General features: G+C 44.5%; 2 protein-coding genes across 5 annotated transcripts in view; one reads left to right on the top strand and one right to left on the bottom strand.

Moving 5' to 3' along the window:
* The window catches only part of LOC138583266 (zinc finger protein 182-like), a 100,607-nt gene extending 93,549 nt beyond the window's left edge, over positions 1-7,058 (bottom strand). For 2 of the 3 annotated variants that reach the window (XM_069655349.1, XM_069655351.1), the window contains exon 1: positions 6,873-7,058. The gene's annotated coding sequence lies outside the window, so the exon portion shown is untranslated. Of the gene's footprint in view, positions 1-6,697; positions 6,817-6,872 lie in introns of those variants that run through there. The other variant, XM_069655350.1, reaches the window with a different exon arrangement.
* The window catches only part of LOC138583265 (uncharacterized), a 560,015-nt gene that overhangs the window by 224,367 nt on the left and 315,584 nt on the right, over positions 1-20,064 (top strand). The window lies entirely within an intron of this gene.

Here is a 20,064-nt window from a genome sequence, read left to right as displayed (position 1 = left end):
AGTAGTGAAATCCATTTGGTCCAAATCCAAGACATTCCAATCAATAAAGCAAAGGGATAGTCCCATTCTATCCGATCAAATACTTTTTCGGCATCAAGGGAAAGAACAGCCACACCCGACGTCTGCTGGCTCTCCAACAATGTCAAAATGAGTTCCCTCATATTTGTTGATGGGTTCCTCCCCTTTGCAAATCCAGAATGGTTCAGTCCACAAGATACTTCAAAGTATCCTCTGTTCGCATTGATAACGCTTGGCAAATATATCCGTGTTTACAAGACTGAGAGTCTCTAGCTTGTGATGGACGCTGGTGGTTTGTCTTTTTACCTACAGCCCCCAGTAGTCTTGTCGCTTGCAAAACTTCTAATAACCCAAATGCCACATCTGGCATGATCTTATAAAATTCAGCGGGGGACCATGAGGCCCAGGGCACTTCCCACCATTCAAACTACTGGCAACTCTCTTCAAATCATACACAGAGAGCCAAATCCAAGAGAGTACTTGTCAAATCTGGCAGACACTGCAAACCGCAGCTTCCAAGTTATCTCCTTAGATTCTCCTTCTCAAGCCTCACCTGCGACAAATATAACTATGTAACAAACCCTGAATTCCCTGTTAATCTATGTGAGCTAGTCCCGGAGGCACATTCAATGGTGCTTATGGTTTCTGCTCTCTTGAATCCTTATGGTGTGCCGATAACCTATCACAAGTAGTATGTAGTAGTATGTACATCTTGTCCAAACAAGCTTGTTTTTTTTGCGGACTATAACCTCCTTCTCATCGGTGGTAGGGGCGGCTATGCAGTCACTTTCCAGTGTTTGAATCTCCTCTTTCATCAAGATCATGTCCTTCTTTCTGGCTTTGTTTCTTTTGCTATAGAGCCTGAATAACAGCCCACGCACATAGGACTTAAAAGCTTCCCACACAGACCCCACATTCACTTCCTGGGACCAGTTTAAATTCAGCTTCTTTCACCAATTTGCTCACTGCCTCATCATCATCTAGCAACGCTGTATTCAATTTCCAATAGTTTGACTTAAGGATAATGGCAATGAAATCTCAATCGAGACAGGTGCATGGCAGACACAAGTATAGTATAAATGTCTGCAAGAAGCAAGTTCTGCGTGCATTGACCAGTAACTAAGAGCATATCTGTTCACGAGTAAACATTGTGACAACCTGAGTGAAAAGTATAACATGTATCCGGAGGGTGAGTAAGCCTCCACACATCCCCAAATTGAAATTCATTTAAACAGAGCATGCAAGGAACTGTTGTTCCCTTCATTCACAGGGCGATGAGACCCACTACTCCCATCTATGAGCGGGTCCGTAATCTCATTAAAATAACCACCTAACAGCACATTGTTTTGACCATTCGCTGAAGGAATTTGGGAAGTGATCTGAAAAATGACACTCCCCACTGTTTGGGGCATAGCCCAAAAACGGAGTCTTGAATCCAGATACTTGCATCCTCCCTTCATGGTCTTTGCTAATAGAAAGAATAATCAAAGGTAAACCTTTCCTAATCAAAATGCAGACCCCTCTTGAATTCGATGCTTAGGTGGATGAAAAAACGTAGTCAACCCCACCTCTCTGCAGTTGGCCTGCATTATCAACCGTTAAAGAGGTATCTAGCAGTAAGTCTACAGCTGCCTTTAATGGACAGCTGGTGGTGAGACGGTGCAATTTAGTGAAAAGCCATCTACTAAAAGGTAGTTCAGTTAAGAATGGGGCTACTTGGCTTTTAAGATACTTTTCAGGAGCCGAGTTATGAGGGGGTGTGGTTAGGGGTAATCGGAGCGCAATAAGGGCTGTGGGGCGTTCTGGGAGCTGGTGAGACTATGCCCAGAAGCATGCAGGTGTTTTAGTGTTTTTTTTTTTATTTGTCTTCGTCTGTGCTGCGTTTCCCGTTTGGCTGGGGAAATACCGCATTTTCAATGTCTGGTTCCATTAAACAAAATTTGAAGGCAATCTCCTGGAATGTAAATGATACAAGCTATCCCAACAAGAGAAGAATTATTTTGCACCACCTGAAGTGCACTTTTTGTTATTTAAAATCTACAACAGATCAGGCGCACAACTAGTTTTAAATACAAAAACTAGCATTGAATATGTAGGTTATCTAAGCCGGTGTGGCCGTTAGATTGTTGTGACCCCACCTTTCTGTCTTGAGTAAGGCACATTTTTGATACCCCTGGCATTGGAATTCAGCAGTCAACTAAATATAATCCACTACTGGCCCCATGACATATCGGCCACACAAGCTAGAAAAACATAAAAACCTGGAGTATACTTTCAATGATTGGAATATTCGGCTTACGTGAAGCTTTCTGAATTGTGTTTGTATTTTGGTGGTTCATTAGGTCATCTAATGTACGCATGATTCCAAGGCAAGGCTTCTCAAACTCTATAAGAGTATCCCCAAAAGGCATTGCTTTAAGTGCAATAATAAATGACGAGACCCTACCGATTGACAAAATATTTGGGGGTCTGACCCAACTACCATCTGGCACGACACCTAAGAATCCCAAGTAATATTTAAAACAGGCCTAACACATTGGGTCGAGTTTTTATACCTCGCACGGAGGGAAGGAAAACAAATAAAGTGAACTCTGTTCTTATGCATGTTAAATTGCAAATTGGTTTAAAATAAACCTTACAGTTAATAATGTGTAAATGTAAACACCATTTTTTTTATTACCAAAACAAAAACAAAAAAAACTTACAATGAAAAAAACGAAATTGATGAGTCCAGGATAAAATCGCTTTAAGATACCTCCTGCAGAGGTTTACGTCTACGCCTACCCCGAAGGTAAAACATTCCCATAATACTAAAATAGCTAAAAGGATCATCGGGCCTGCTACAGAGGTGTGTGTGCAACATGCCAGCAATAAATGTGGGCATCAATACAGCCGAACTGTGATCCCACAATCACGATTCCTGTCCTCTCTTAACACATGTTTTTAAACACGTTCTCCAATGTACTGCACAAATTAATAAACTAAAACGTCCGTACACCCTCAACGGGACAATCCGTTCCACACTCTGTCCCGGTCTCTTGTATAGCTTTCATTGATCACTTGTAATCCACTTCCCTCACTATGTACTTTAGCTATTACTTGTCAAGCGTCTCCGTTGCTTCCCGTGCAACAAGTCCCGCAATAACAGGAGAAAATGCTACATTTGATAACGTTTTTTTTTGTTCAGAAAGAAGGCACGTTTTAAATAGGAGCCGGAGCTGAACAGCGAAGGATCTCAAACATAGCCCTCTCCAAACTAGAAAAAGAAGTATCCCTCCACGAATCACAGCTAAAAGCTCAATACTCAAGGAAAACCGAACGGGCCCTGAGAAAGGCGAAAACTGCCTTGGAAAGGCACTGTGCTGACCGGACAGCTAAATCCCTGGCGTACACAAAGCAATTTTACTACGCCAAAGGAAACAAAGCAAACAGGATATTAGTGCAAAAGCTGAGGGCTCTCCGTAATCGGAACAACATACTTAAACTACGAGGAGTGAACGGAAAACTGCTCTTCTCCCAAACGGAGAAAATGAACGAACTCCTGAGATACCATACAGCGATAATGTCCAGTGACCCACTAACACTAAATGAGCTACCAGAATACCTGAGCGCACTTCCGCCCCGCAACCCCACACATCTGGAGCATCTGGAGGCTCCCATTGAAGTAGAAGAAATTATTGAAGCCATCAAAACTCTCAAACCCTCCGCCCCAGGCCCGGATGTCCTAACCGCAGCCTTCTATAAAGAATTCGCCAGAATTCTGGCCCCACAATTATCCGCTTTATTCAACTCCTTCCTATCCACGAAAACTGTCACGAAATCCATGGCCGAATCAATCACAATCCTGCTACATAAACCCGGAAAAGACCCTGAACTCCCAGAATCCTACCGGCCCATCTCACTCTTAAACAATGATGGGAAGATCTTCGCCAAGGTACTAGCCAGAAGACTGGGCCCAACTCTTCCAAGCCTAATCGACCGGGACCAAACAGGATTTATCCCTGGCAGAGGGACAAACGACAACATTCGACGAGTTCTAAACCTAATTGAAGGCGCTCACAAATTTAAAACAAAAATGGCAGTAATCTCATTAGATGCACACAAAGCCTTCGATCGGGTGGACTGGGGATACATCCAAGAAGTCCTCCAACGCCTCGGCTTCGGCCCCAACTTCACAGCTTGGGTCATGGCTAACTATCAAATTCCCACCACACAGCTCCGAATTAATGGCACAAGGTCCGAACAGATACGCATCACGAGAGGCACCAGACAAGGTTGCCCGCTCTCGCCCCTGGTCTTTGCTCTATCAATGGAGCCTTTCGCCGCTAGAATCAGACAAAATGAAACCATAAAAGGAATCCAAGTGGGTAATCACGAGTATAAAATCGCACTCTATGCTGACGACGTGCTCTTAACGATTACAGACCTGGCGGCCTCCCTAAGGACACTATGGAAAGAGATAGAGGAGTTTGGCACCATGTCAGGATTCAAAGTCAACTTAACCAAATCCTCAACACTACCCATTAACCTAACCCACCTGGACGAGGCCGCCCTCACACCGCTCTCACCAATTCCCTGGGCCAAAGACGCCATAGGATACCTCGGAGTCCAGATCACCGAAAACCCAAAGCGACTATACTCAAAAAACATCCCACAATTACTTAGCACCCTTCAAAATGATCTCAAAAGATGGAAACAACAAGAAATCTCATGGTTCGGACGAATCTCAGCGGTAAAAATGAACCTAATCCCCAGATGGATATACCATTGCGCAGCCCTGCCAATACAAATCCCACCCCCAGCCATACGTGCACTACAGAAGATACTAATGGAATTTGTGTGGGGAGGGAAGAGGCCCAGGATCAACAAACGAATCATGATGAAAGGCAAACCTTCAGGAGGAATGGGTGTCCCTGACCTAGCCAGATACTCGCTAGCAGCTCAACTATCACACGCATTCGCTTGGGTGCAGGAAGCTGACCCCCCGCTATGGCGTCAAATTGAGGAGTCCTGGTGCCCGGTCCCCCTATATGATCTCCCACACCTACCATCGCTAAAACCTCAACCCAACTCCGGGCCTCTTTCGGCCACGACCATCACAACCCAATGCTGGAAAGCCGCAGCTCGGAAATGGGGACACTGTAGCCCCCTAGGACCCTTGTCACCTATCTGGAACAACCCGGAGTTTACCCCCGGAAACCCGCCATGAGATTTTCACGCTTGGATAGCGGGTGGTCTGGCAAAAACCAGCGATTTTATTGAAGTAGGCCTACCCATCACCTTCGAGAGATGCAAATCAAAATTTGGAGTGGGGGAACGGGAAAGATTCCGATACTCACAAATCAGACACTGGATCTCGCACAGAAGAACCCGGGACAAATGCTCAAGGGAACCATCAGCCCTGGAGATCACATTAACTTCCCCGACTAACAAAGGGAAAATATCCTCCATATACCGGCTCCTAGAAAGATCAGACCCAGCAAAGAAAGAAAAATATATGACGGAATGGGAAAAGGATATTGGCCGTGAAATAACAACAGAAAGCTGGGGGCAAATCTGGTCCAGACTACATAAAAGCTCACAATGCGTCACGAACAAGGAAGGAGGCTACAAACTGTGCTACAGATACTACATCACCCCCGTCCAAATCCATAAAGCCAACCCGGACTTCCCCGCCACATGCTGGCGAGGATGCCAAACCCCCGGATCTCTCTATCACCTAGTCTGGAGCTGCCCAAAGGCAGAAATATACTGGAAAGAAGTCCTGAAACACATCAAAGAAATCTCTGGCCTCTCCATCCCTTGGGACCCAGGAATTGTCCTCCTGGGCGAAACCGGCGATGGAGCATTCCCAATCTCAGGTCACATTTCCCGACTATGCAACCACCTGCTATTAGCCGCAAAGATAGCTATGGCCCGATTATGGAAAGACAAAAATGGCCCCTCGATCGCCCTATGGTGGGCCAAATGCTGGGAGATTGCAGTAGCAGAAAAAATCACGGCAATCCGCTCGGACTCCCTAAACAGATCCCTGAATATATGGGACCCATTCTTGGACTATGCGGCCAAATACCCAACCCTCACCAGGAGACCTCCACTCACTAGATGGCTCCAATGTAGCCCTCTCTACTAATCACCGTTCAATCACCGAACAGACCGGAACAGAGGGAACAAGCATCCAGAACTCTGCCACCCAGCGCCACATCCAGAAACTGTCCACCATTTCCTCCATCCTACGACTCACATTGGGCTACAAACACACTAATTAAATATTTAAATTATAATATTTTGCATTGTTGCATGTAACACTATATCCTGCAAGATCAATAAAATGTTATGAAAAAAAACCAAACAAACAAATGGCTTCCTTTTAGAACCATTCCGAAGTGATTTGTAAGATGTGCATGTCTTAAACGAAATCATTTCTGTGTTTCAAACCCTCCCACAATTGCACTCTCTACCCTCAAAGTCATCACCAAATCGCAAGAGATGGAGCTGAATTCTCCCTGGAGGTGGGCGGGCCTTCCGGTGACCCGAGAACCCGGGCAGGCCCCGGTCTTAAAACGGGGGTAGGAAAAACAAACCTCTGGCTAGAGCCCACACAATCTAGGCCCCGCAATGCAATTCCAGGCCCCCCCAACATGAAGATATAATCGTGGAGCGTGGTCTTTGCCCTTACAGCAGGGTGAAGGGTTCAGATTGAAGCGTGCGGAGCCCCGGATTCTGGATCTCGTCGTTTTGAGCCGGCTTCATAAAGACGCTTGGAAATGGCGAGCGGCGGCCTCGGCCTATGGCGACACGTACATGTTACGTAGGTAACTAAGCGACCGCCTGCTTGTCAGGACGAGACTCACCTGTTATAAATACCAGCGGGACGTCCGACTTGTGTGCGATGTTATATGGTCCACTTTAAATATCAGCGGCTGGGATGCAGTTACACAGGGGGACGGTGAGAACTGAGCGTCATAGCTCACCCGGCGGCCGGCACCCCTCGAGACCGAATACCGGAAAGGGCGGTTGGAGGACAACAAGACAGATAATAAACTGCGCATGCCCAGCATCTGCACTGTGAGCGTCGCTACATGCGCAGCAGCGGCCGGCATTAACCACTGGGCAAGAGAGCGTGGGCAGTGTGCTAGACTCCGGGCCACAGGAATTACATTTTACCGTTCTAATATCGCCTTATTTAGTTTAGACTTGTTGTTTTTGAAATGCATGAACAGCTATTGTCCTGGCGGTCCTGATCTCTTTTACGCGCATCTGTTTAACAGATTGGCTCAATATTTTCTTATTTCGAATTATAAAATTAAAACTCTTAGACACTTCACGTGGGTGGCCCAGAACTGTTTGGTGAAATATTATCTGCACGCCGCGGCCTCTTCGTTTACGCCTTCCTCCATTGGCAGGAACCTATTCCTTTCTTAAGCCCTGCCCCTCTCCCCGTGTGGCGCTGTCAGACGGTGCCCATCCCACGCTGCTAAACAAGCATTGGTAATGCAAACTAGTTTTGTCTTTTGTGTAGGAATAGGATAGGTTTTTGGCAGGCACTGCTCTAATGGACTGGCCATTAATGGTAGCAGTTTGTACAATGGTGTTACTAATAGCAGCGATATACCTATGCACAAGCCAAAATTGTTGGCTTTGCCAGTGTTTTTCAACAGGATTTGAAGGGCATACCTGCTTACAAATGAAGTGGCTGCAGGCAAGCTTGGTTAAGGCATTTTATTACACCAGTAGCACACGTACAGCGCCAACTAATCCATTAACTCACAGAAGACAACCTAACACTGGCAGGCACTTTGAACACATTTTGATGTTACTACCTGATAAAGCTAGCTCTAAGAGATCCCAGAAGGATTTTTTTTTGTACGAGGAGGGCTAGGAAGGGAGTGGGAGTGTCAAACTGGATTTGAAAAAACAAGCCTGTTGTTGCCAACAGGTAACCCAGGTGCGCTCATTCCGAGGTGAAGTCACCTCTTCTTATCTACTTGTGTTTGAACTAAAATTTGACAATATCAATAGTCATCCAATACATACACTTACTCGGGTTGTTTTTTGTAATAATCTTACAATGTCATGTTCTGTACAAAATTCACCTACAATTCCATCAACACTGTTTCACGTGTATGATAAAACGTGCAGGGGGCAGATCTCTGTCCTCGGCCGGAGCCTCCCTTTGGAACGGCCTCCCTGCCACCCTGAAACTGGAGGAAAACCATCTACGATTCCGGAAGCTCCTTAAGACCTTCCTCTTCGCATCTGCCTTTGCCACTCTCCTCCCCTGTTGATCTGCCTTCTCTTCTCAGCACTGCCTCAACTGCCAACGGGGCCCCCTTGACTCAGTTACCTGCCCTCCTAGACACCCTCCGGCACTGCCTCCTGGCCACCCCTGCACCGGGGCCTGTTATCTGTACCCTTACAGGTCCCCCACTCCTCTCCTGCACTTATCAGATGTTACCCTATCTGACTTGCCCTGCACTGCACCCTTCACTGGCTGCACTAATCACTGCTCTTATCACCTTATTTATCCACTAACGTATTATTTATCCTATGCTTTGCACTTCTTTGCCCCCCTCCCTTTTTCCTTTGCACTTTCCCCTTTCCCTTTCCCATGCACTTGTGCGTTCTCAATGTCACTGGGCCGAGTAAGATCGTTTGTTTTTCTCCCCCGCTCCCCCTCTCTTTGCCTCGTCGCCCTCTGAAACACCTGTGCATGGGCGCGATATAAATAAAATATCATATCGCACGGCAAAGTACTGTTTGCTGTCGGATCGCTTCACTTCGGCTGCTTTTGAAATTGCAGAGACTTTTGTTTGACAGACCCTCCGCCGCGTTTGTGGACGCTTGCCGAGAGGACGTCTTTCCGTGCAGCACGCTGGTCTGCCTGCCCCTTCCAACAGCGAAAAAGGACAACTAGTTTCTGATTCCTCCCCCCGTGGCGGTTACGCCCCCTCTGCAGACTTTAAACCCATAGTTACCTGCGCACCAGCGCGCGCACGGCGAAGTACAAAAAAGTACTGTTCGCTGTGCGCGCCCGGGTGCGGAGTTCCTCGCGGCGCTCTCCGATTTGAGTTATCTCGAGGATCTCTGGTTTCACGTATGTGTATAATGAAATTTAAACCACTGCACTCTTAACTGGAAGTTTTAAATGTTCTGATTTATGACCATAACGTTATTGTGTAATTCCTATTTGGAATTTAATAATTTTTTTGTTTTTATTCAGTCCCTTTTCTTTTCTGGCTCTTTCTTTTTTTTATTTAATTTTTCTCCCCTGTTTTCCCTTTTTATTTTGTTTTACCTGTGATTATCAGGCTGTTGTAATATTTATTTACTTATTTTTATTTTATATCCAATACTGTTTCTTTAGAAAGGAGAAGTAGGAATAATATAAAAAAAAAAAAAACACAGGGTGGGACTAAAGGGGGAACGGAGTGGAGGAAAATATATGGATGGCAACAGGTCATACCTTAAAGTCAGGTATGCCGCCCAAGGCGACCGAAAGGCAGGGCATCTATTCAACTACTGTAGAAAAATTGACGAAGTTTTAGAGAGCAAGATGAATACCCAAACACAAATGTTACAACAATTGCTGGACAAAGAACCAAAAGCTCCGGGTCCAGCCCGAGAGAGTGGCAGAGCTCCAAATTCACAGAGAACAAGCGCTCCTGAAATCTGTAATACTGCCGCTCAAACAGAACACCATAAAGTTTGTCAAAAAGCAACTCAATATGAAAAAGATCTGCTGCCGATGCCAAGAATGGAAGAAACATTTACCATCACAAATAATGCTGTGGCCAGTTCAAAATCAATACAAAATCTGGAACTTGCTTCAATGAATGAGGTGGCCTTAAAGGTGATCTGCCTGGATGAACCTCAAGAGACGGACACCAAGATAAGCTCTAAAACATCACTCTCAGTTTCTGTATTGGAAAATGCAGATGAATGGAGTACAGCAAGGTCTCGTTGTGAGCCAATCCCAGTCACGTAAGGATCCATCGATTGCTCAACATCTCTCTTGCAAAGTGGTGAATCCATTTTCACTGATGGGGAAGACCGCTCCTGTCCCGCAGGAAAAAAGGAAAAAACCAGGCATGCTGAACAAATGCAAGTCCCTGAAGCCCCCACCATCGAAGAAAGCGTGCTCCACATTAACTGCTCCCGCAATGGTCCCATCATTGATCCCTCAAAAAACTCAAATGAGTCAATCTGTGGTCGCAGCAGCTGTCCCTGCAGCATCACAGCTGAGCCAGATCACTCATAAAACAACTTCTCACATATTGCCTGAACCATCGAATGCAATAGAAACCGAACGGATCTCGTCCATCGCTGCACAGAACCCCAGGATAATATGTTTTCAAGATTACGAACCTTTGAACAAGCAAGTGGCCCTACTTTCTGATCCAATTACTCGAAATACCACCCCGGATACTCAAAAAGTCCGGAGGACTGACATCATCTATCCTAATCCTTCTCTTGAGGAAATACGGCAAGAGATTGCGAAAATTGTAGCTCTTCAATTTGCGCAAAATACTATACCACCTGCCTCAAACTCTCAGGCCCCTGTTTTTCCAACGAACCTCTTAAAAACAAGTGATGATACAACCTTGCTTCGGAGTGCTCAAACTCAATCAACTCCATGCCCTGCCCCCCATTAGATGAGGGGCAAAATGACATTACAGAAGCTTTTTCACAGCATCCGGTGGCGTCGATGGTGCCTTGCACTTCAGCACCGAAAACCACACCCATTGGATCCACTTATGAAAAAGCCCAAGAGACTATGCGGAGGCCAGCCCCTGATCCACAGGAATTGCGCGAGGAAATCAGAGATGCACTAGCCCAGTATATCTACAATTCCTCAGACCCATTGAATTTTCCTTCACTGACCCAGAAGCCGTTGACTACAATGCCGGATGTATCACAGCTACTAAGAGGGCCAACGGTCGAACAGAATAGATCGTCATTTACTGGGCCATCCTCCCAAGTTTTCAAGACATCTGATGCCTCAGAGTTCTGAGTCCACCAATTCAGGAAAAATGGACCGTAGTAAACAGAACCTTGTCCATGGTGCATATGCTCACTGTCATCGTTTGATAGTATCATGTCGCCCTAATCCGTTTCCTAAGTATGACCTAAACCGTACGAGCATATTAAACATCTGTGCTGAAGTGTCTACCCTCCAAGATATAACAAGCACAGACATTGATTTGGTAGAATTCGTTCAGCATGATGACTTATCCAAGGTCAGGCTTTTTATGCGTTCAGGAATTACATTGAATGCCATCTGGCAAGCTAGACCCGAACTTTATGCCCTAGGATTCCTTATCTCACAAGATTTGGCACCAAAAATGCCAGTTAAAGCTACTTCACTTCAAATACCAAACTCATAACAATCCAGGTCATTACGTTGATATCGTGGAATACACATGGGTATAGGCACTTTCTAAATACATCTAATAAAGAACTGAATACCTATGATATTGTTGTCTTACAAGAGACCTGGCTTGTTGAGGAACCTGTTTGCGATACACATTGCATCACCATGGTCCCTGCCATCAAAAATATGTTTGGTCGGCCTATGGCTGGTCTTTTGATCGCCATAAAAAAATCCCTAAACATGCGTATCATTCCTTGCAAAACCAATTCATCTTACATCCAGGTTGTAAAATGGTCAAGGCTGATTGATACGACTGTGATAATTAACATATATTGGGGAAAACAACATCTACCAGCAGAGCTATTTTTTGCACACATCACTAATGTACTTGATTCCTTGATAAAGGATGTCACCATCAAATACATAATTCCTTTGGGTGATTTAAATTTACATCTCCTCCCGTGTAAGCCCAAAAATCATTCATCCCATGAGGCCCAATGGTCACAATTAAAGAAGGAGAGAAACCTCATGATGCTTAATGGTATCATAGATGGAGATATACCCCCTAAAGCGACATGGCACAGAGAATCGTCTCAGGCACACTTGGACTATATGTATGCTAATAATGCTCTTATGAATGCCTCAATCTCCGAAGATTTGCGAAAATGATGCAAGTGACCACAACCAGTTATGTTTAACATGGAATTGGTCCCAATGGTCTGATCCTCCTAAATCGGAAATTCAACAAAACTTGCAGTCCATTGGGATCAACCAAGCAAGGAACCGTGTTCGATGGTCAGATCACAAGCTTATGCTCTTTGGCGAGGCCTTAAAATTAGAGTTTGGGCCACATCACACTAATGAAGGAGGATGTTATATCCATTCTATGCAATTGTTCTGCACTAAGGGGACCGGTGGACGCCAGCATGCGGCTAAGCACCTACATGCGTTTGATTTGGAGCTTAAAACAAGGAAGATCCAACTACGCAAAGATGTGCGACATCTATCGCTCGATCTGACACCAAATAATATAAATTTGATAAAAAATCTCAAACTAACATACAAGAACTGGTGCAGATCGCGGAAAGCCGTGCAATATCAAAAAGACGGAGAGAGAATGCTGTCTCAATATCTTACTAAGTCAACTGCTGGCATATGGTCTCTCCTCAATGAGGCGGTTGGCACGACACAAAGTGACCTCCAAATTAACCCAATCCCTGAACAAGCCTGGAATGACTACTATGCTGGCCTCTACCGATTACCTTTCCCGCAAATCCAAGTTGACTGGACTCTTATAAGAATGAATTCTTACCTGCATTTTGATACTGATGACATTCTACATTGTATCTCTAAACTCAGTAGATCTCGTGCAGCGGGGCCTGATGGCATTAGCAATCTAATGATAAAACAAAATCCAACAAGGTGGGCAGTAATATTAAATAGTATTTTCCAACATGTGCTCCAAACTGGTAAAGTCCCTGACTCTTGGAAAAAATCCATAATAGTTCCTGTCTATAAGAAAGGTCCGAGGGGCGATCCGATATCGTACCGTCCGATCGCCCTGTTGGACTGCCCAGGTAAAATCTTTGTGCGCATCGTATTAATAGCGTTCAACGCGTGGCTAACAGTAAATCTTCTTAAGGATAAATTCCAAACAGGCTTTGTAGCCGGCCTTGGCACTTCTATAAATTTAATTACGTTGAACTCCCTGATAGATGCGCACAAACAACGAAAGCAGCCCATCTTTGTTGCCTTCATAGACTTCCGTACAGCCTTTGATGCTGTTCCTCATGAACTGCTGTTCAAAAAACTTCTAGAGAAGGGCTGTCCTTGGCACATCCTGCGATGGATATTTCAGCTCCACTCTAATACAACCATACAGGTGCGACTTCGCAGAGATGGTCTGTTATCTAATTACATCCAAACAGACCGGGGTCTAAAGCAGGGATGTCTCCTGGCTTCTGCGGTCTTAAATTATTTCATCTCAGATATAGGTCTCGCATTCAAAGATATAAAAACTGATGCCCCTCGACTGAAGGGAACACCTCTGAACTATTTACTCTATGCGGACGATATGGTCCTCATGTCCAAGACTCCTCAGGGACTCAAAAGTATGCTAAAAGCCCTGGATAACTATGCTCACTCCAACTGCATTGCCATCAATACCTCGAAAACACAAATTATACAGTTTGGAATCCAAGGCAAAGATGTAGGACTTACACGTGGATACTAAAGAATAGCTCATTAAGCATTGTCACAACGTACACCTATCTAGGTGTTCTAATAACTAATCATCCGTTTGATCTGCCTTTTGAGGAGGCCAAGAGGGCCAAACTACATAATGCCGTCTCTCAAGCTAGAATCATCAAGACGAAGTTTTGTAAATTTTCCATATCTCCAATCATAGTTTACTACAAACAGAAAACAACACCTATACTGCTATACGGAACGGAAACTAAACATTGGCAACCATATAATTACTGGGCCAAGATGGAAGGAGCATTTTGGAGGAAAATGCTATGCCTACCTAACTCGGAGCCTCTCTCCTTAATCCGACATGAGTTGGGACTAATATCCCTTCATGCCAGATATAAGTGGCTGTGGTGCTCTTTATACCGCAAACTTATAATGGGTAATTCAGGAAATGGCTTGGCCAGGTTCATGGCATGCTACGTCGCGCAAGAAACTCACAATGTATTCATAAAAACTTGGAGGCTCAGAGTGCTAAAGTTGCTTGATAAAGCTAATATATCCATTCAATTACTAATTGATAATCCTTGCAGAGCCAAAGAAAAGATGTGGCAGTATGACTGGATCCTTACTAACGCTCAATGTGCACAATATAAGAACTACCAGGAAAATCCGTTCGAGCCTAAAAGATTTGGCCAAACTTCCCGGTACCTATTGTTTTCGCCAAGCTTTTATGCGTTTTAGACTAGGACTGTGCCCTACAGCTGATCTTCTTTATAAACGCAAAATCTTATTAAAAGATGAAAATAAGTGCAGATTTTGTCATCATATGCTGGAGACTGTGCGCCACTTACTGGTCGAGTGTGACCCATGGACAGAATTAAGAACTAAATTGTTCAGACCCTTCTTTGAAGGGCACATTAATGTAACCCAGGATCAGTTGTGGTCCACACTGTTTCATACGTACAAGAAGTCAATACAATATGGGATTATCAACTTCTTAAAAATCATGAAAATTTGAGCATATTTGGAGACTTGTTATGGTTTAACCCACTATTGGGAATGGCCAATTATGGTAGCTAAGTATTGGAACGTAGTGTTTACAGGAATAACCTCAATTTTTGCTTCAATTTCCTGTCTCCAGCTGCTCTCTTTAGCCTACTTACTCTGTATTCTCTGCTCTTCATCTTATTTTTTTAAATTTTTGGTTGATTTTAATAGTCAAATGTATCATGTATTATGTTCCTTTCTTTTTATGACGAATTTAGTATTAATAACTTAAATTCAAAATTGTTTTAGATGTAACAAAGATTTTGATAAAATGTTGAAAGGTTGGAAAAAAATGTTTTTCCACAGCCAAAACAACAACAAAAAAATCATATCATATCAAAAACTCTTTATTTACATTTTGTATAGAAAGTTTTAGAACATTAAATAATGAACAAAATCTATTTCACAATAATCCACCACCCTAAATCGGTTTAGCATGAGTGAGTTCATAAAAAAAATTCAAAACAATCAGATGTCGAATATAATAACAAGTATTCCTGTGTTTGTGCGCCCTGATGTCTGCGGGCTTTGGCGCCATACAAATAATAAATAAAGTATAATAACACCATAAAAGTCAGTTTAAAAGTATAAAACCCCAAACATGAAAAAAATAATACCTCCATGTATAAACACAACAAACACGTATATTCCAAACCACACAATCCACCCAGAATTTACACTATTGATTCAACTAATCCAAAAAAGAACTAATACCCTACGTTCCAGACAGATTATTAAAGGGCACCCAAAGTTCCAAATAAAGGTTTTTTCAATCCCGTTTACAATTTTTCTTTATCAGTCTGATAGAATCTGAACATCATGTAGCCAATCTTCCACTAAGGGTTTTTTCCTCGTCTTCCACAAATTCAGGATTTGTTTTGTTGCTGTCTTCAAAACCTGGTCAATCCATTGACCCAGACCATTTAGCAATCATACATCTTCCTCTGTTTGATAGTAAAAGTACTTGAGGAGGTGTCCTCGGAAAGTTTATACCCAATATTGTTTGCATTCTATCTAATACCTCCTTTCAAAAGGTCCTTTGATCTAGGGCATTCCCATAGCATATGTATTGAAGTACCTGTAAGTACGAGGGCCCAGTCAGCACAGGAAATTCCAGCTGCAAGCAGAGGAAGGGTTAATGAGCCAGGAGGTGGGTGTAACCCAGGAAGTCTGTGTGCCTGTTGGGTCCCTTTCTTTTGTTCTAAGGGAGTGAATTAACGACGTGCGTGTGTCTTGTTTTTGTTTTTGGAAATGGCCCTCAGGAGGTGTGTGAGAAAGAAGAGGAACCGCTAACATCGGCGTACTGAGACACCTAGAGAAGCTGAGGAAGCTACTTTTTACTTTACTTTATTTTATTTATAATGCACAGCATAAACCTGTAGGTGTGAGGCCGCAGACAGCACATAATAGACATGAAACATACACGGACCGAATAGCAGGTGGGATGCCAAGGTCAACGACCCAACCCAGACCGAGGTAGTATAGAGGTTGCTTAACAGAACAGCCAGGTCTTGAGCCCTTTTTTAAACATGCTCAAGGACGGGGAACTTCTCAGTGTTATAGGCAGGACATTCCACATTGACGGTCCGATACAAAAGAACGCCCCAACCTGAACTTTCTTGGTTTTAAATCTGGGCAACCAGAGGAGATTTTGGTTGCTGGATCTTAAATTTCTATAGCTGTGTTTTTCCACTTTGTGTTTTTGTAAGTATGCCAGCATGGTCCCCATACAGCATTTAAAGATGATCACGAGCAACCTGAAGGTAATGCGCGCCTGTAAAGTAGTCAGCCGGATACAACACAGAGTTTAACAAAGGTTTATTTTCACAGCTCACCATATGGAATGTTGTACTTAAGGCAGACCAAGGATTACTGGGACTTCATTCCCTTCGATTGAATTCAACTCACAGTTCGTAGCTTTGGTCGAGCGTTAATTACACATGCTCGTCATTTTTCTATCTCCCCAGGCTCGCGGCTGCAGGCTCTCAATTCTTCCAGCCCGTTTGCCGGCCGGGGAAATCTGCAAAAGAAAACAAACAAAACCAAGTGCCAGTCCTCACACTTCTGAAGGCTTCCTTTCCGCCAGGCGCTTCTCTCCGGTGCGCGGCTGTCTTTGAATTCCGATGAGGTAGGGCGTTTCCCAGTGTTTCTTCCTCTCCCTAGTACGCCCACCGATACTCTGGACGGGTCTCACTCCACTCAGGGGCCGTGCTGTCAGCCACGTTCCGCTCCTGCAAGACAAGACCGCTTCTGAATGGTTTGGTGCTGATTTTAACCCGTGTGCCGCTCCTCCCCAGTAATTAACCCCTGGTGATCCCAGCAACGGTTTCACCACACCTGATGATGATTCCCCACCTCCTCCCTGTTCAGCCCTCGCTGTGTTATACTTGGACTTAGTTTCTGTCTGTGTGGGTTTGGCTAAATCTGGAAACACGGTTTCCCGTCTCCCTGGTTTATTTTCTTTTCCCATCTTCTTGCTTTTATACTAATGCCGTATTTCGTGGGGCATCCTGGGATATGTAGTCCGTATGTGTTTTGGTATAATTGATGTCAGGTTTCCCGCTTCACTCAAGGCTAGCATCATTTTGTCAGTCGAGACCGTTGGCTTAAACCCCTCCTGGCTGCTCTGTCCCGTAACCTCCTCCTTCCTCACAGGCTCTCCGGTGGCCGCCACTACTTCCCTATCACAGCGCCTCAACTGGAAGCCAGTGTAGGGCCCTAAGAGATTCTGTTACATGAGTGTGACGAGAGTCCTGTTACCACTCTCACTGCGCCATTTCGAGTCACTTGGAGTCTATTAATAGTTGCTTTACTGGCCCCCGCTATGAGGCTACAACAATAGTCTATTTTGTAGCCAATTATTGCGCGTACAATTGTCTCTGCATTCTCTTGAGATATATATGGTCTCAGATGAGCCAATAGCTTAATATAATATGTAGTTTTCTAACATTGAGGAACTTTTTTGAGATATCATAGGCCTGTACCTTCGCGACCAAATCGGGGTTGCTTGGTGATTATTAGCCTTTTTAGGGTTTTTGTCTTTTGTGGTTGGTTCTTTGTCGCATGAGTGTAGGTCACTACGGAGACACTGAGTTCCTCTACTCCGTTTGTAAACTGTAGGAAAAGTTGCAACTGTGCCTGCACTTATTTGCGCCAAGATAAATTACTGGTGTGTTTCCTTTTGCTATGAATGACAAATCCAAAAGTTCTGTTGTATTTGATAAAGTTTTTTATTTTGAATTTTCAGCCCCTCTTGGATGACACGTGTTTCAGCGTACAACCTGCGCCTTTTTCAAATCCGGGCCTTTAATGTGTCATTACGGTTCACACAAAGAATAATGTTCTTGTTGGAAATAAAGCACTTTTAGTCTTGGGCTCAATCCCACTTGAAAATACTGAGGCTTGCGCTACAAGCGTCGGGTTTTGTAGAGCGAGCATCAGAATTTTCAGGTGGGATTGAGCCCAAGACTAAAAGTGCTTAATTTACAACAAGAACATTATTCTTTGTGTGAACCGTAATGACACATTAAAGGCCCGGATTTGAAAAAGGCGCAGGTTGTACGCCGAAACACGTGTCATCCAAGAGGGGCTGAAAATTCAAAATAAAAAACTTTATCAAATACAACAGAACTTTTGGATTTGTCATTCATAGCAAAAGGAAACACACCAGTAATTTATCTTGGCGCAAATAAGTGCAGGCACAGTTGCAACTTTTCCTAATATAATATGTAGCCGAGGCGACAGTGCAACCTACATAGGCTTTCATATTAAGAGTCTGATCCAGCACAACCCCTAGTATTTTCACTTTGGGGAGTGTGGAAATGTCCACATCCCCAACTGAAAGTGGTTTATATGCTGGGTCTAGTTTCGCAAGAATGCCTACTGAGCCGACCACCATCAGCTCTGTTTTGCTACGATTGAGTGCCAGGTTGTTCTGCATCATCCAACACTCAATTATGGCAAATATTCTATTCAATTCTAACTCATCCTGTTCATGATGCCCTGAGAGTGGGATGACACATTGCGTATCATCCGCATAGTTCGAGAAAAGAACCCCCTCCTGTTCAAGGTGTGCAAAAAATGGCACCATGAAGATATTATAAATGCATGGTGAAGAGCACATTTACAGCTGTGTTGAAGGCTGAGTTTACCGTTGATGAGGAGCAGCCGTCTTGTATTTACAGCCATGTTGAAGGCTGAGTTTACTGTTGATGAGGAGCAGTCGCCTCGTATTTACAGCTGTGTTGAAGGCTGAGTTTACTGTTGATGAGGAGCAGTTGCCTCGTGTTTACAGCCAAGTTGAAAGCTGAAGTACTGTTGACATAGTAAAGGATCTCGCCCTCAGAGAGGGACAGAAAACGAATGGGAAATGAAGTCACGCGCGGTTTCGCTGTGTGCAACGCCTCAGTGAAACACTCCGGTCTCCCGAGATACTTCCAAGAGATCGAACATTGCGCAACGCCTCAGTGAAGCACCCTGGTCCCCTGTGACACTTCCAAGAGATCGAACATTGCGCAACGCCTCAGTGAAACACCCCGGTCTAATATGACACTTTACAGAGAACAATCATTACACAAAGCTGCAGTGAGATGCCCCAGTCTCCTGTGACACTTTACAGAGAGCGATCATTACACAAAGCTTCAGTGAAACGCCCTGGTCTCCTGTGACACTTCAGAGATCGAACATTAAAGCCAGTGATAATATAGAGATAACAAACATTGCACATAGCAAAACGCAAGCAGTGAAGGAATTTTACCCTTACAAGTGGTCTGGCATTCTCTTTGGCAAAGTAAGCGTGCGACAATTGGTGGCAAGCGGTGCGACACAAAAGAAACACCATGGAAGCCTTATTAAAATCCCCAAGTGAAGGACCGCATCAGCTACAACAGGCGTTGCAGATGCAAAATCAACAAGCCCAGGCCGATAGACAAACCTTCCAGCAAGCCATACAGCTTCAACAAACCCAACTTCTGGAAGCAGCTAATTTGAGAAGACACACGAACGTGCCAGCCACAGTACTACAAAAATATACACCAGGAGAGGACCCAGCCCATTTTTTTGTGAACTTTGAAAGGGTGGCATGTAATGCACAATGGCCAGCAGATGGCCGGAGTCACTTCATCGCCCCTCTCTAGGTGAGCAAGATTCAAAGTGCATACCAGGCAGCAAACCCGACAGGAGATACACCCAGTGCTTTAAGTGGGCCGGGGCCAGCCAAGGCCAGGCCCCGGCAGTCTCCAAAAAATGGGGCTGAGCCGGGGCCCCCCTGGTCCCACCACAACATTGGTGGAACACATTATTCCACCCCGGCCTCAGCCTCGACGGGAGATGTGCCCACCATTAAGTCAGGTAAGCTGACAGAAGTGCCAGCCAGCCACAGTGATGCTGTGGCTGGCTGGCTGGCACGTCAGTCACTGTAAATTCCTCTGGTG

The sequence above is a fragment of the Ambystoma mexicanum genome, chromosome 3q, assembly GCF_040938575.1.
Source record: "Ambystoma mexicanum isolate Mex_15411 chromosome 3q, UKY_AmexF1_1, whole genome shotgun sequence".
NCBI classification, from domain to species: Eukaryota; Metazoa; Chordata; class Amphibia; order Caudata; family Ambystomatidae; genus Ambystoma; species Ambystoma mexicanum.
Note: the sequence above shows the minus strand (reverse complement) of the source record. Positions and strands in the feature narration are given on the sequence as shown.